General features: G+C 38.6%; 1 long non-coding RNA gene across 1 annotated transcript in view; it reads right to left on the bottom strand.

Moving 5' to 3' along the window:
- Window positions 1-427: 427 nt before the first annotated feature.
- Window positions 428-15377, bottom strand: part of LOC145509648 (uncharacterized) — an 80173-nt gene continuing 65223 nt past the window's right edge. The window contains exon 2 of the long non-coding RNA XR_014056273.1: window positions 428-3069. This is a non-coding gene — a long non-coding RNA (uncharacterized LOC145509648). The remainder of the gene's footprint in view (window positions 3070-15377) is intronic.

Genomic DNA, 15377 nt, shown 5'->3' with positions numbered 1-15377 from the left:
ATATAGAAGAATGAACTAAACCCTATCAATGCATTTTTATTCCCTAGGGGTTTATGAAAGCCTTTTGGAAGATACATTAACTTCTTCATCTCAGTAGAATATTATGTAAGAAAATATATATGTGCATGCCTGCGAAGTCGCTTCAGTCATGTCCGACTCTGCGACCCCCATGGACTGTAGCCCGCCAGGCTCCTCTCTTGATGGCATTCTCCAGGCAAGAATACTAGAATGGGTTGTCTTGCCCTCCTCCAAGGGATCTTCCCGACCCAGGGATTGAATCCTCGTCTCCTATGTTTCCAGCATTGGCAGGCGGGTTCTTTAACAGTTGCACCACCTGGGAAGCCCATAAGATCAATAACTGATGAAAACTACTCTCATCACCTGAAAGAGTTAATTTTGTTTCTAAAGAGTCTTTTAGTTGAAGCTGTTTTTGATTTTTATTTTATTTAAGTCCTTTAGCACTGCAAAAGAGAAAGATAAAAGAAGTTGCCATTTTCTTGGAAAAAATATACAGTATTTAAACTTCTGGAAAACTTTGCATTTGTTTAATTTCCTGTGAGATTCAAGCTCAAAATGTTTTCATAGTATTTTAAGTTTAGAGGACATTTTTGTAAAAAGTCTTTTTTCTCATAAGGAAAAGTCCCAAATGTGTTCTCCAATTATACACTAAATTGTGTATTCTTAACGGAAATAAAATATACAGTTGGGAGAAATTTTATAAAACAGTTAACTGATAGTACATTCAACCAATTTGGTGAATTACAGCCTTGCTATGAAATTATTTTGCTCTCTTTTGAAATACTGGCCTTTAGAGTGCAACATATTGTTATTACTGTGGGCTTGATTCTGGCTAATTTAAGCAGTTATATTTTAAAGAAAAGATGCTAGAGTTGGCTATTAATAGGAAAAGGGAGTAAAAGGGTACCTCTCTATTATTTTTTTATTGAATTTCTACCATGGACCAAAAATTATACTAGGCAGTTTAAATAGGCAACCTCATTTAATCAGGAAAAAGAAAAGCTCTCCTGCGTGTCCTCTCCACTCTTATCTCAGCATTTCACTTCTGATCACCATATGTATGGCATTTGTCTGCACTGACCAGATCTCCAATACCACTGGGTGTCCTACAGTTCCATTTAATTCTGACACAGTGTACCAGGAGTTTGCACAGACCCACCAATTAAGGGTTCAGTCCCATAAGAATGCCCCCTCTTCCACTTCAGTTGACAACTACAAATCCAATTTGTCACCTGTACTGCTGGCTGAGTGACCGTAAATTAGACTCCCCATGGGTTTGGGTAGACTCCGCGAGTTGGTGATGGACAGAGAGGCCTGGCGTGCTGCAATTCATGGGGTCGCAAAGAGTCGGACACGACTGAGCGACTGAACTGAACTGAACTGAAACCCCTCCATGGGTTTGATAATTGTCTAGAGTCATTTAAAGGACACAGAAATACAGTTTACTTACTAGACTGCAGGTTTATCATAAAAGGATACAACTCATGAGCAGCTACGTAGAAGAAACATATAGGGCAAGGTGTGTGGAGGGGGCACGGATCTTCCACGTCCTTTCTAGGTGTGCCCCCCTCCCAGCACCTCGAGGGGCTCATCAACCCAGAAGCATCCACTAGGAAGTTTTTTGGAGGCTTTGTTAAACAGGGATGATTGATTAAATCAGCGCCTACTAGTGATGAATTTCACCCCCAGGCCTTCTCTCCTTCCTGGAAGCAAGGGTATGGGGCTGAAAGTCCCAAGCCTCTAATCACAGGATGGTTATCCTGGCAACCAGCCCTAACCCAGTGGTTAACTAGGAGCTTTCCAAAAAAGCACCTCATTAACATAGGCTTGGTTGTGGTTAAAAAAACTTGTTATGAATATTAGGATATTCCTTTTGCCTTATCACTATGGAGCTATTTCAGAACTGAAGACAAAAAAACTAAAGATGCTCCCAGTATTCTTACCACCTAGGAAATTACAAGGATTGTAGGAGCAGTATGCTAGGAATGGTACCAATACCAAATATATGCTTATTATAAATACTGATATTACAAAATTAATCATATCAAGATGAGGTATGTGATATTATCTCCATGCTTCAGGTAAGAAAGCTGGCCACACTGACGTTAAGTTATATGGAAGGAGAATGCTAAAAAAAAGTCTTATCTGTTAAAAGAGTTTTTCCAGCAGGTCATAGATTTATTCTTGTGTAAAAGAATTTTGATTTACTTAATCTCCTATTATGTGTTACGTCAATTTCATTCAATTCAATATGTTACTAAATCAACATTACTCAGAAATGGTGAAACTTAGTTTTGACACCATGATAAACTTCCTTCCAAAAGCTAAAAATTCACATTAAAATAACTTTTAGTCTGATTTCTAAGACAAATTCTAGTTAAAAAAAAATTATCAGGCAAAACAAAAACTATTAACATTGAGATAAATGCCTGGGACAGTTTACTATGGCCTGTGTTCTCTGTGTAGTGACTTTTGTCTTGGGTTGAATCAAAGAAAATTTGTACCAGCTGGAGTTAAACAGATTAAGAGACTTCATTCAAGATTTTGCAATAGAGAAGAAGAGAGACGAAATTCAGCTCTAAATACAGCAAGGACAAGTGAGAATTTAAGGGTGTCAATGGATGGAAAACTACTCTGAGGAGTTTGAGTAGGTATCAGGGTGATACCTAAAGGTAGGGCTACCCTAATGGGAGATCCTTGAGTGGTTCAGCAAGACTCTTGCTGAACTGGGCCTATCAGACCGAGGACAAGGCCGAGTTGGGAAGAGAGCTCCGAAGAGCCTGACTGAACCTTGGGCAAGGAGAGGGTCCTTCTGTATCACTCCCCACCACAGCTTGTGCTTCCTGGGTGGCGATAGTGGTAAAGAACCCACCTGCCGATTCAGCTGACATTAGAGATGCAAGTTGGATCCCTGGGTGGGGAAGATCTGCTGGAGGAGGTCAGGGCAACCCACTCCAGTATTCTGGCCTCTAGAGAAGCCTGGTGGGCCACAGTCCATGGGGTCAGAGAGTCAGACAGACTGAAGCGACATCATGTATCCACACACCACACCTTGAAAAACGAAGAATTGCACTTAGAATCAATTTGAAATGTGGGTTGGGCTTTCCTGTTTACTAGCTAATATGATTAAGTTCGCATCACTAATTTCTACAAGCTTTACTTTCTTGATCTGCAAGATAGGTGTTAACAGTGCTTCAAAGGACCAAATTATATTAATTATGTGAAAGTGCTTTAAAGCGCTATAACATGTTTTAAAATGTTAAGTGTTACTATCTGATCAATCTAAGCTATTATATTAATGATGATTCAAGGTTTCTATTTCCAGAAAACACCTGGATGTAAAAGGGAACTTCATTGTCTTAATACAAAATACAGTCAGACAGGGCCTCTGAAACTGAGAGTAGGATAGGAACACATAATGTTTCAGAAGAAGGATTTTTTTCTTCAATTCTGATGGAGAAATATATTTATGATTTTCAAAACAACAAGGAAGAAATGGTGGAATTATAAAAATGTTTTAAATCAAATGATTAAAGCAGTGGCTTTTGAAAAAATAATTAAAATGCTACTTTAAAAGAAAACCAACATCATAAATAAAGGTCCTGTGAATTCACTAAGAAACATTCATTCCAAATTATCCTCATTTCCTTTCAACTTTTTAAAAAATTTTATGTATTTCTTGTTCTGATTGTATTTATTGAGATATAATTGAACTGTTAAGAATAATGTGTAAGTTTAAGGTATATAGCTCAACGATTTGATTCACATACATCATGAAATGACTACCATAAATTTAGAGAACATCCATTATCTCATAGTAGCACAAAAGAAAAAAGAAAAAAAATGTTTTTCTTGTGGCAGGAACTCTTAGAATTTACTCTCAACAATATTCATGTGTGATACACAATAGTGTTTGTTTTATTAATTATGCTATACATTATACCTCTAGTCTTTGTTTATCTTATAACTGGAGGTTGGTATCTCACCCCACTCCCTGCCTCTGGTAACCACAAATCTGATCTTCAGCACACAACACTATGTTAATTCCTGGTGCACAACATAGTGAAATGAAATGATCACCATGATAGATCTAGTTACCAAGTATAACCATGCAAAGATATTACATTATCATTTACTATATCCTCCACTCTACATTTCATCCATATGACTCATTAATTTTGTAACTAGTGACTTCACTTTCACTTTTCACTTCCATGCATTGGAGAAGGCAATGGCAACCCACTCCAGTGTTCTTGCCTGGAGAATCCCAGGGACGGGGGAGCCTGGTGGGCTGCCGTCTATGGGGTCGCACATAGTCTGACATGACTGAAGCGACTTAGCAGCAGCAGCAGCATGCACAACTCGTACACCTCAACATCAAAAAGACCAACAACCCAATTAAAAAATGGCAGAGCACCTAAATAGACATTTTCCCAAAAAAGACATACAGATGGCCAACAGACACATGAAAAGACACTCGACATCACTAACCATCAGGGAAATGCGAATCAAAACCAAAATGAAATATCACTTCGAAAACCCTTGACTCTTTAGGGAGACTTACAAGGGTAAGCCCATTGAAACTGCTGTCCCCTACCACCACATGCTCAGTTTTCTTAACACTGTTCAGTTTTCATTCTCTAGCCTTTATACTTTTCCAATATTTTTATAACTTACTTAAAAATTTATTTTATTCTCCAAATAGAATGTGAATTCTACTAAAAAGAAGGAATGTTTTATTTCTTCTGTTAACAGATATTTCTCTAGAACCTGGGCCTTGCTTTTGCTATAGTAAGTGCTAAATAAACACTTTTTCATGACTGGATAAATGAATGAATTACAGAGCCTCCTATATGCTATGATTTAAGATTATATTAATAACTTACATCTCTATTTTCTTTTTTCTTATAGTTAACACTCAATCTACTGAAGAGATAACTATACTGATAGTGTTCTCTAATTAATTTCTTAGTCTGCTATCATTTACCTTGGCATAGTTTTAAAAAAATGAAAAATTTGAATATTTTCTGAGGTATTTTTCTCCACTGTCCATCATACATAATAATGATACAGTAATGGAAGAATGAAGTACAGGAATTATTTATTTGAATTGGGGAGGGAAAAAAATCTATGAACTAAGATAGGACATAACTGAATTAAATATTAAAAAAAAAAAAAGTTTATCCTCAAGACCAAGCACAGGCAAGCCCAGTAAAGACAGTTTCCTCCCGTCAGAAATACCTCTCTGGGTATTGTAGAAGTTGATAAAAACAATTCATTAGATGTAATTTAGTTTATTAGAGAACTTTTCTCATCCTCACTTTTAAAACTTGATACATAATTATTCTTTATTATGGAACTATGAATCAGATTATGGAAATTTTTAGGAATATATTTACTTTTACTTTTGTTGGGGAATAGCTTTATCTTTGGTATCAACAGAGCTATCACTCCTGAGTAGACCTGAAACATTTATTGATGGCTGATGTAAGATATACATCTTTGCTAATGAAGGCAATTAATCTATTACCACAGATGGGTTCACACTAAGTATCTTTCCTGCGCAGACAGCACCTTCTTTCTTGCCACATTTAAATCTTCATGACCTCATTTTTCACCCAGGGATGGTAATTTGTTAGCTCCTGACTGCTTTAGGAACCAATCTACCATCCACCCTCTCTATTAGGATTTATGCGTAAGTCCACAGAGGACAGGCTCAGAAAGGGGAGACCTGTGAGAGCCACCCATCAAACAGGTGACAGCCCTGATGCCAGAGCAACAGCTGAGAGGAACTGAATCCACAACCTGCTTCCTCACCCTTCCAAACGTCATCAGGCTGAGAGAAAATGACTTTCCTTGCTTTGTGCTTGTGAACGTTCTAATTAAAGAAACTTCTCTAATCTTTTTCCTCAAACTGATGGAGCTCGACTTTTCCAAGGAAAATTGCCACTGATTTCTCAGGAGATGGCAACTTTACACATTCTTCTCTCTGCTTAGTTTTATCTGTCTGCAGTAATTGCAATTCTGATTTATCAGTTCCAACGGCCAAGCTATTAGCTGACCGGACTCAATTCTCAGTGTAATATATGGAGCTAAGACAGAGCTATTTTCTGAATGAAAACTAAAAAGTGTTACAGCACCCTGGAAGTGTGTGTCCCCGTCTGCAACGCACCAAAATCGTCTTCGTTTCTGTTTACATATATGTGAGGTTTGCCATTTCATTATCAAACCTAAAAATTCCTAGCATTTCAATAAATGTTCACAACTATCAGGTGTTGAAAATAAGTAAAATGAAAGGGTTATTGGGACAGATACTGAATTTGATTAAAAAAAAACCTAGTACATGGAAAATTATTCAATTATACAGAATATATCTTATCTTCATTAAATATCACAGAGTTAAAATATAGATTCACCTTTCCAAGCATGGGTTCTCAGGGTATTTGAAATCAAATTCTAAGTTTGTGACTTACTAGTTGTGTGGTAATAAAAAAGTTAATCAATCATCTTGTGCCCTGTTTTTCTCAAATGTCAGATGGCTCTGGTAGAGGACAGCTGATAACCCTCCATGTTCCAGAGGCAGAAAATTATTTTTGAAACCACCTGATTGTTTACCCTGAGCCCACAACACAAAGGTCCATCACTTGCATAAGCAATGTGTTGAGATGCACAGAGAATACTTAGTATATATACTGTGTGAAGATATTTAAGAAGGCTGAGGTTTTAATAAGAGGCTTTGAATTCATGCTTAATTGCAAAATCTTGGCACAAGAGATCACCAGTTACTTGCATCCAGAAATGGGAGAAAGATCTCTGGCTGATTATTTTGTGAAATTGTAAAACTAGTTTGTCACACCATGACCCATTATAGCTCATCTGACAAAGAATAAAGATGCCTGCCTCTCATCAAGTAAAGGCAAAGATAGATGGAACAAATTTTTGAAAACTGATTTTAAGTTTTGTTCTTAAAAAGCAAGGTGCATCATTGAGACTGATTACCATACCAGTTAACAAAAAAAAAAAAAAAAAAAATCAGCCAGGACCCCAGGAGTTCACCCAGGCACGGAACACACTAAAATTGTGGCTCCCAGAATATGGATCATATTCCCTTTCTTTGACTTTCTCCTAATCTGAGGCAGTGTTAGTGTTTTTCTAAAGCTAATTTTTCCTAGTTTTTCTAGATTTATTCTTCCAGTAATCCTTAGGTAATACATTGGAGCTAAAGTGGATATAACTTACATGATAGATTTTATTCTTCAAGCCATAGGGTTAATATTTGTATTTCATTCTATGAATTATTGGAAGGAAAGTTATGACCAACCTAGACAGCATATTAAAAAGCAGAGACATTACTTTCCCAACAAAGGTGCATCTAGTCAAGGCTATGGTTTTTCCAGTAGTCATGTATGGATGTGAGAGTTGGACTATAAAGAAAGCTGAGTGCCAAAGAATTGATGCTTTTGAACTGTGGTGTTGGAGAAGACTCTTGAGAGTCCCTTGGACTGCAAGGGGATCCAACCAGTCCATCCTAAAGGAGATCAGTCCTGGGTGTTCATTGGAAGGACTGATGTTGAAATTGAAACTGCAATACTTTGGCCACCTGATGCAAAGAGGTGACTCATTCGAAAAGACCCTGATGCTGGGAAAGATTGAGGGCAGGAGGAGAAGGAGACGACAGAGGATGAGATGGTTAGATGGCATCATCATTGACATGGGTTTGGGTGGACTTCGGGAGTTGGTGATGGAAAGGGAGGCCTGGCGTGCTGTGGTTCATGGGGTCGCAAAGAGTCAGACACAACTGAGTGACTGAACTGAACTGAACTATGAATTATGGTGTGCATTAAATGAGATGAGGCATATAACATGTTTAGCACAGTGCTTAGCTTTTTGTGAGCAATAAACACAAGTTACCCCCCATCATTACCGTTATTACCACCTTCATCATCATGTGTCAGACACAGTTCTAATACCAGGGGATACAGAAATAACAAAATTGATATGGGCATTGCCCTCAGGGAGTTTACATTCAATTGAGGAAGACAACCAACAAACATATTAAAAATAAATATATCTTAAAAGTAAATATGCCAAACCCCTCAGACTGTGAAAAATGCCATGAAGCAAAGGAACACATCACTGAGCTGCAACAAAGCTAGAGATAACAAGTTTACAGAGGAGAACTAGGGAAGACCTCTCTGCGGCAGAGCTACTGAGTTAAACTGGAGTGTGAACGTTAAAGAGCAAGGCAGACATTCAAGGAACTAGGAGAAGAGCAACTCAGCAAATCTGAAAGAGTAAAGGGAAAAGAATGGAGACCAGAAAGAGTGTGGCTTACGTGAAGAGAACTAATTCCCGCATACCTGAAGCAGAGCAAATGAGGAAGCGGAAGGTATAAGAAGAGGCCGCAGATGGAGACAGAGTCAAGATAATAGAAAATATCATCAGTAAGAAAAAGAGTGCTGCTAAGTCACTTCAGTCGTGTCCGACTGTATGCGACCCAACAGATGGCAGCCCACCAGGCTCCGCCTTCCCTGGGATTCTCCAGGCATGAATACTGGAGTGGGTTGCCATTTCCTTCTCCAGTGCATGAAAGGGAAAAGTGAAAGTGAAGTCGCTCAGTCATGTCTGACTCCTAGCGACCCCATGGGTCTGCAGCCTACCAGGCTCCTCCACCCATGGGATTTTCCAGGCAAGAGTACTGGAGTGGGGTGCCATTGCCTTCTCCGAAGAAAAAGAGTATGTCACCTTAATACAATGGGAAGCTATTGGACAGTTTTACGTGCAGCTATGCCACACTTGGTGTTTACAATGACCAAAGCCATTCTGTTCGCTGAGCAGCAATGGGCCAAAGGTGGAAGCAGTGGTTACCAGAACACTAAGACGGTTGTAGCTTTGATCATTTGTAATTTGGAAAATGAGTTATTGTTTGGAGAATGAGACAGACAGGCAGAGGGGCAGGAAAATTACAGGAGGCAGGGATCCCTGTCAAGACTGCGCTGCACCGATCCAGGAGAGAGGTGAGAGTAAACTAAGAAAACTGTGCAAAGATCAAGAGAAGTGTGTGAATTTGGGGGCTCTGGAAATGAGGGAACAAGGGATACTTTAACACTGATCAGAAATCAAAAATGAAGAAGAAAGGGTCGAGGATTCCCTGCAAGTCTTAGCTTACACAAACAAGTGAAAGTCAGGAAAATTCTGAAAGACACGGGAATACCAGACCACCTGACCTGCCTCCTGAGAAATCTGTATGCAGGTCAAGAAGCAAGTTAGAACTGGACATAGAACAACAAAATGGTTACAAACCGGGAAAGGAGTATGTCAAGGCTGTCTATTGTCACCCTGCTTATTTAACTTATATGCAGAGTACATCATGAGAAACGCTGGGCTGGAGGAAGCACAAGCTGGAATCAAGATTGCCGGGAGAAATATCAATAACCTCAGATATGCAGATGACACCACCCGTATAGCAGAAAGTGAAGAACTAAAGAGTGTCTTTATGAAAGTGAAAGAGGAAAGTGAAAAAGTTGGCTTAAAACTCAACGTTCAGAAAACCAAGATCATGGCATCTGTTCCCATCACTTCATGGGAAATAGATGGGGAAACAGTGGAAACATTGACTTTATTTTGGGGGGCTCCAAAATCACTGCAAATGGTGCCTACATCCATGAAATTAAAAGATGCTTGCTCCTTGGAAGGAAAGTTATGACCAAACTAGACAGCATATTAAAAAGCAGAGACATTACTTTGCCAACAAGTTCCATCTAATCAAAGCTATGGTTTTTCCAGTAGTCATGTATGGATGTGAGAGTTGACTATAAAGAAAGCTGAGCTGATTGAAGAATTGATGCTTTTGAACTGTGGTGCTGGAGAAGACTCTTGAGAGTCCCGTGGATTACAAGGAGATTCAACCAGTCCATCTTACAGGAAATCAGTTCTGAATATTCACTGGAAGGACTGATGCTGAAGCTGAAACTCCAATACTTTGGCCACCTGATCCAAAGTACTGACTCATTGGAAAAGACCCTGTTGCTGGGAAAAATTGAAGGCAGGAGGAAAGGAGATGACAGAGGGTGAAATGGTTGGATGGCATCACCAACTCAATGGACATGAGTTTGAGTAAACTCCAGGAGTTGGTTATTGGCAGGGAAGCCTGAAGTGTTGCAGTCCATGAGGTCGTAAAGAGTCAGACATGACTGAGCGACTGAACTTACTGACCGAAGGGCTAAAATCTAGCTTTGGTTCTCTCTTACTTCCCATAATTTACTTCATTAGAAATCCTGGGAAATCTTTGCTATTACATGAATTGTAACATGCTTAGGTATTTTTTTCCTATATTTTAGCTAATAGTTTTAAAAATTCAACTAAATGTATTTAATTTTTATACTGTCATAAATGAAGTCTATTTTAAGTCACTTTTCCATCTGTTTTATGCAAATTATTTCAATTGTGATATTCAATGATAAGACCTTAGCATGGGATTCACAGACAGAATGACAGCCTTCCATACTAGTTTTGAAAGTAAAATAAAAATGCTAAGCTGGGCAACTCAGAGAAAAAATTACATTCATAAATAAAAAATAATTGTATCAAATAATTTGATTTAATAGTTAATTCAGGTCTTAAAACATTTTTTACTTAACTTACTTTTTACTCATTGTATTTGAAGAGAAATATTCTAAATACATTGTTTTCTTTCATTCCCAGATACAATTGTTCTTTAAAGCTTATGGTGAACTGATTACTAGGTCTTCTAATGATGCTAATAAAAGATTACATATGAGTGTTAAACAAGCCTCATGATCTGGATGCGAACATTTCCAGGCAGATGTTGAAAGTGCCATTTGTAGGCTTCTGTCTGCCCATGAAAAATGCAAGAAGACAGAGATAAACTGAAGGAAGAGCTGTTTCGTTGCTGAGCAATATTCGGAGGAAATAGAAGAGTCAGGACTTTCAGTTTAAAAAATAAAGCAGGTTCTCCACCACAGTCTCTCCCAGCAAAGTATTAAAGAAAGAAGTAGTCTCAGAGCAAACCCAAACCCCAGCATGATAACAGAAAAGTACAGCTCCAGGAGGTAGATCAGAAAATTATGACCACAAGATCCTTTGTAAGTGTGTCTAACAGTGTATCTAATAGGCTTCAAAGAATGTTCAAGGTCTGGAACCTGCTCAGTTGGACAAGAGGATTTCTAAGAATCTGAAAGGCACGTCTCAGAGAAAATTTTCCTTCACAAAATGTTTCCAAGATGCTGAGTGATACTGTTCCTTATTACCCTGCTAAAGAAAAATATGTTTAAAAAGAAAATATGAGTATGACTTTCTGTCAAATATTATCAATTTACTTTGACACACTGAAGCTCATGATGGTTTTAAAGGAATTATAATAAAAGCTACTAATTTATAGACAGAGTAAAAGAACTGACATATGCATTTGCAAATTTGGATTTGAAATTAACAGCCATTTTCCAATGAGAGAATCATGTTTGAGAATAGGTTCAAAGTCTATTCTTTTAAATTTTAAAGGCTTGGGAAGAAAGATTATAAAATCTGATGACAAGGATATATTAGTAGCTGAATCCCTTACTTTAAAAGAATAAGTTCCCTTGGAGTATAAAAACACCCCTAAGAAGGACAAACTTCCTATATTCTGGAAGGGAGTGAGCTAGTTTCTACCCACTAATCAGCATCAATACAGTAAAGGGTATGTCAGCACTTTTGTAATGAGGCAGCTGTTCATAAATAGTTGCAACATGATTATATTAGCTAACAGAGGGAAAATGCTCAAAACCTCTATACGTGAGAATCAGAGTATTAACTTACAACCCAGCATTAAATTAAGCATATGGGTGCACATTAAACACCTTCACACACAGTTTAGATAGCTATACCGCCATTAATTTTTGCTTTTCTAGACATAAGGTGTGATTAGATTGAAGCAGCCAGGCTGCAAATAATTGCTATCTCTTACATTCTCTCAGCCCATAGGCTTGTGCTTTTAAAGAGTAATAGCTTAAAAAGTACAGCAAGGGGAGAATCAATGACTCCCAACCTCACCCCAACACACACCCACATGAAGACTTCAAGGATGGTCTGCATTTGGAATGACTGATATATTCAGAGCCTGACCCTTGGCTTTTCTGGGCCAGCATTTCAACTTGATATCAGTACTCATTTGTACTGAGCTCTCAGGTGTTGAGTCAAGCTAATCAAAATGACCAAATAATGTAGAAACAGTTTAAACAAGAATGTAAATTGATTGCTGACTATCTTTTCTAGTGGTTTGAGTTATCAGTTCTTCCCCTCAGGATATGACCTCCTGAACCATGGACTTGGAATGCTCATTTCGAAATCCCAAATTTCATCGGTACTCTCCTTCCTCACCCATCTAGCAAACAAAGCAAAACTCTGAAGCCATATTTTCGTAGCTCTAAAAATTTAAGTTGTGCGTTCTGTCTCCTAATTTTCTCCTTCAAACTTCCTCTCCTCCCAGCCCATCTTTTTATCTCCACCCTAGACTCCTCCTTTCTGCCTGGCCCTCCTATCACAGTGCTTCTTCTAACAGTCCTTCAGCACCTTTCAGGCAGCCCAGTACTTGCACACACAGCTCTTTACCTAAAATTAATCCTCGCCACCTCATTTCCTGGTGAAGTGAAGTGAAGTGGCTCAGTCCTGTCTGACTCTTTGCGACCCCATGGACTGTAGCCTACCAGGCTCCTCCTTCCATGGGATTTTCCAGGCAAGAGTACTGGAGTGGGGTGCCATTTCCTTCTCCAATTTCCTGGTGGCTCAGTGGTAAAAAAAAAAAAATCTGCCTGCCAAAGCAGGACATGAGGGTTCAATCCTTCCGTCAAGATCTGCTAGAGAAGGAAATGGCAATCTACTCCAATATTCTTGCCTCGGAAATCTCATGGACAGAGGAGCCTGGTGGGCTACAGTCCATGGAGTTTAAAAGACTTAGGCGTGATTTGGTGACTGAACCACAAGCACCGTGTTTCCCCACACCCGCACCTGACATTACATTTCCTCTGCCAGCTTCTGTGACTTTGCAGTAATAAATACGTAGTATTAATTTTCTAGAGCTTCCATAACAGAGGACCACAAACTGGGTAGATTTAACAATAGAAACTTGTTTTTTTTCCCCCACAATTCTGGAGGCTAGAAATCCAAGATCACAGCATTGAGAAGGTTGATTTCTTCTGAGGCTTCTACCCTATACGTGACTTGTAGACGGTCATTTTCTCCCTGCGTCTTCACCTGGGTTTTCCTCTGTGTGCGTTGGTGCCCAAATTTTGCAGATGAAGATATAAGTCACACTGGGTTAGGCCCTACTTTGATGACCTCATTGAACTGTAATTACCTCTTTAAAGAGTCTATCTCCAAATACAAGCATATTCGGAGGAACTGTGGGTTAGGACTTCAACATTAATTTGGGGGGGAACACGATTTAGCCCATAATACAGAAAAGTACAAAAAGGGAAAAATAAAGCAAGTGAAAAAGTTTAGAATACTTTAGAAAACAAACTATTTTGAAATGATTAAAACCAAAATATGATTCTTTTAGAAAACTTGAAAAAGACAGATCTCTAGCAAAACCAACAAAAGAGAGAAAATACCTAAGAAAGAAAAAAGGGGGCGCATAGGTACAGATAAATGAAACATTTAAGAAATACCAGCAGTGATATTTTTCTAAGGTCTTTGTTTATTGAGATGAGTGGACAATTTTCATAGAAAAAAAACACAGGAAGAGATATTTCAACCAGCACACATGGTAAAGCTTCTTAGTGTCATGTAGGTATTCATTATGCTATTTTGTGTACTTTTCTGTATGTTTACAACTTCTTTTAACATTTAGAAGAACCTTGGTATTTTAAAATAAAACAATATTTGTGAGGGAATTAAAGAAAGATGCCTAAGAACGAGTATTAATATGAGTGGTTGGTATCCCTGCTTGGAGTACCATGATAGAAAATAAAGAATAAGAATCCTACTCTTTTTTTTTTTTCTTTTGCAATGGAGCAAGAGTGACTCCACCCAAGTGCTATGAACTTCAGGTCACAAACTGAGTGAGAAAATAAAGGACCATTTATGCCTTTTTTACATCTTGGCTTTCTTCCAGTTAAATTTCTGCTTCCTCAGCAGTGCAGTATTTACAAGGACTTAAAGAATTGCCTCAAGAGATTCTCAAGAGGCCTTTAATTCCTAAATACTAATATAATAACTTTTGGCATTTTGTTTATTTAAGCATATATTTATCAATTACCATACTTTAAATCTGTTTAACTGGGCCTTACTTCTTATTTTCAGTGATCTCTAATTTAATGCTTTACGTATTTGACTCTTCATTTATTTAACAAGCATTTATTAACTGATAAATGCCTTTGACTTTGTGGATCACAATAAACTGTGGAAAATTCTGAAAGAGATGGGAATACCAGACCATCTGACCTGTCTCTTGAGAAACCTGTATGCAGGTCAGGAAGCAACAGTTAGAACTGGACATGGAACAACAGACTGGTTCCAAATAGGAAAAGGAGTACGTCAAGGCTGTATATCGTCACCCTGCTTATTTAACTTATATGCAGAGTACATCATGAGAAACGCTGGGCTGGAAGAAACACAAGCTGGAATCAAGATTGCCAGGAGAAATATCAGTAACCTCCGATATGCGGATGACACCACCCTTATGGCAGAAAGTGAAGAACTAAGGAGCCTCTTGATGAAGGTGAAAGAGGAGAGTGAAAAAGTTGGCTTAAAGCTCAACATTCAGAAAACTAAGATCATGGCATCTGGTCCCATCACTTCATGGGAAATAGATGGGGAAACAGTGGAAACAGTGTCAGACTTTATTTTTGGGGGCGCCAAAATCACTTCTGATGGTGATTGCAACCATGAAATTAAAAGACGCTTACTCCTTGGAAGGAAGGTTATGGCCAACCTAGATAGCATATTTAAAAGCAGAGACATTACTTTGCCAACAAAAGTCCGTCTAGTCAAGGCTATGGTTTTTCCAGTGGTCATGTATGGATGTGAGAGTTGGACGATGAAGAAAGCTGAGCACCGCAGAATTGATGCTTTTGAACTGTGGTGTTGGAGAAGACTTTTGAGAGTCCCTTGGACTGCAAGGAGATCCAATCAATCCATCCTAAAGGAGATCAATCCTGGGTGTTCATTGGAAGGACTGATGTTGAAGCTGAGACTCCAATACTTTGGCTACCTCATGCAAAGAGTTGACTCATTGGAAAAGACCCTAATGCTGGGTAGGATTGGGGGCAGGAGGAGAAGGGGATGACAGAGTATGAGATGGCTGGATGGCATCGCTGACTCGATGGACATGGGTTTGGGTAGACTCCGGGAGTTGGTGA

This window comes from Giraffa tippelskirchi, chromosome 6, assembly GCF_054371585.1.
Source record: "Giraffa tippelskirchi isolate mGirTip1 chromosome 6, T2T-mGirTip1v1.2.pri, whole genome shotgun sequence".
Taxonomy (NCBI): domain Eukaryota; kingdom Metazoa; phylum Chordata; class Mammalia; order Artiodactyla; family Giraffidae; genus Giraffa; species Giraffa tippelskirchi.
This window is presented reverse-complemented; position numbering and strand designations above follow the sequence as displayed.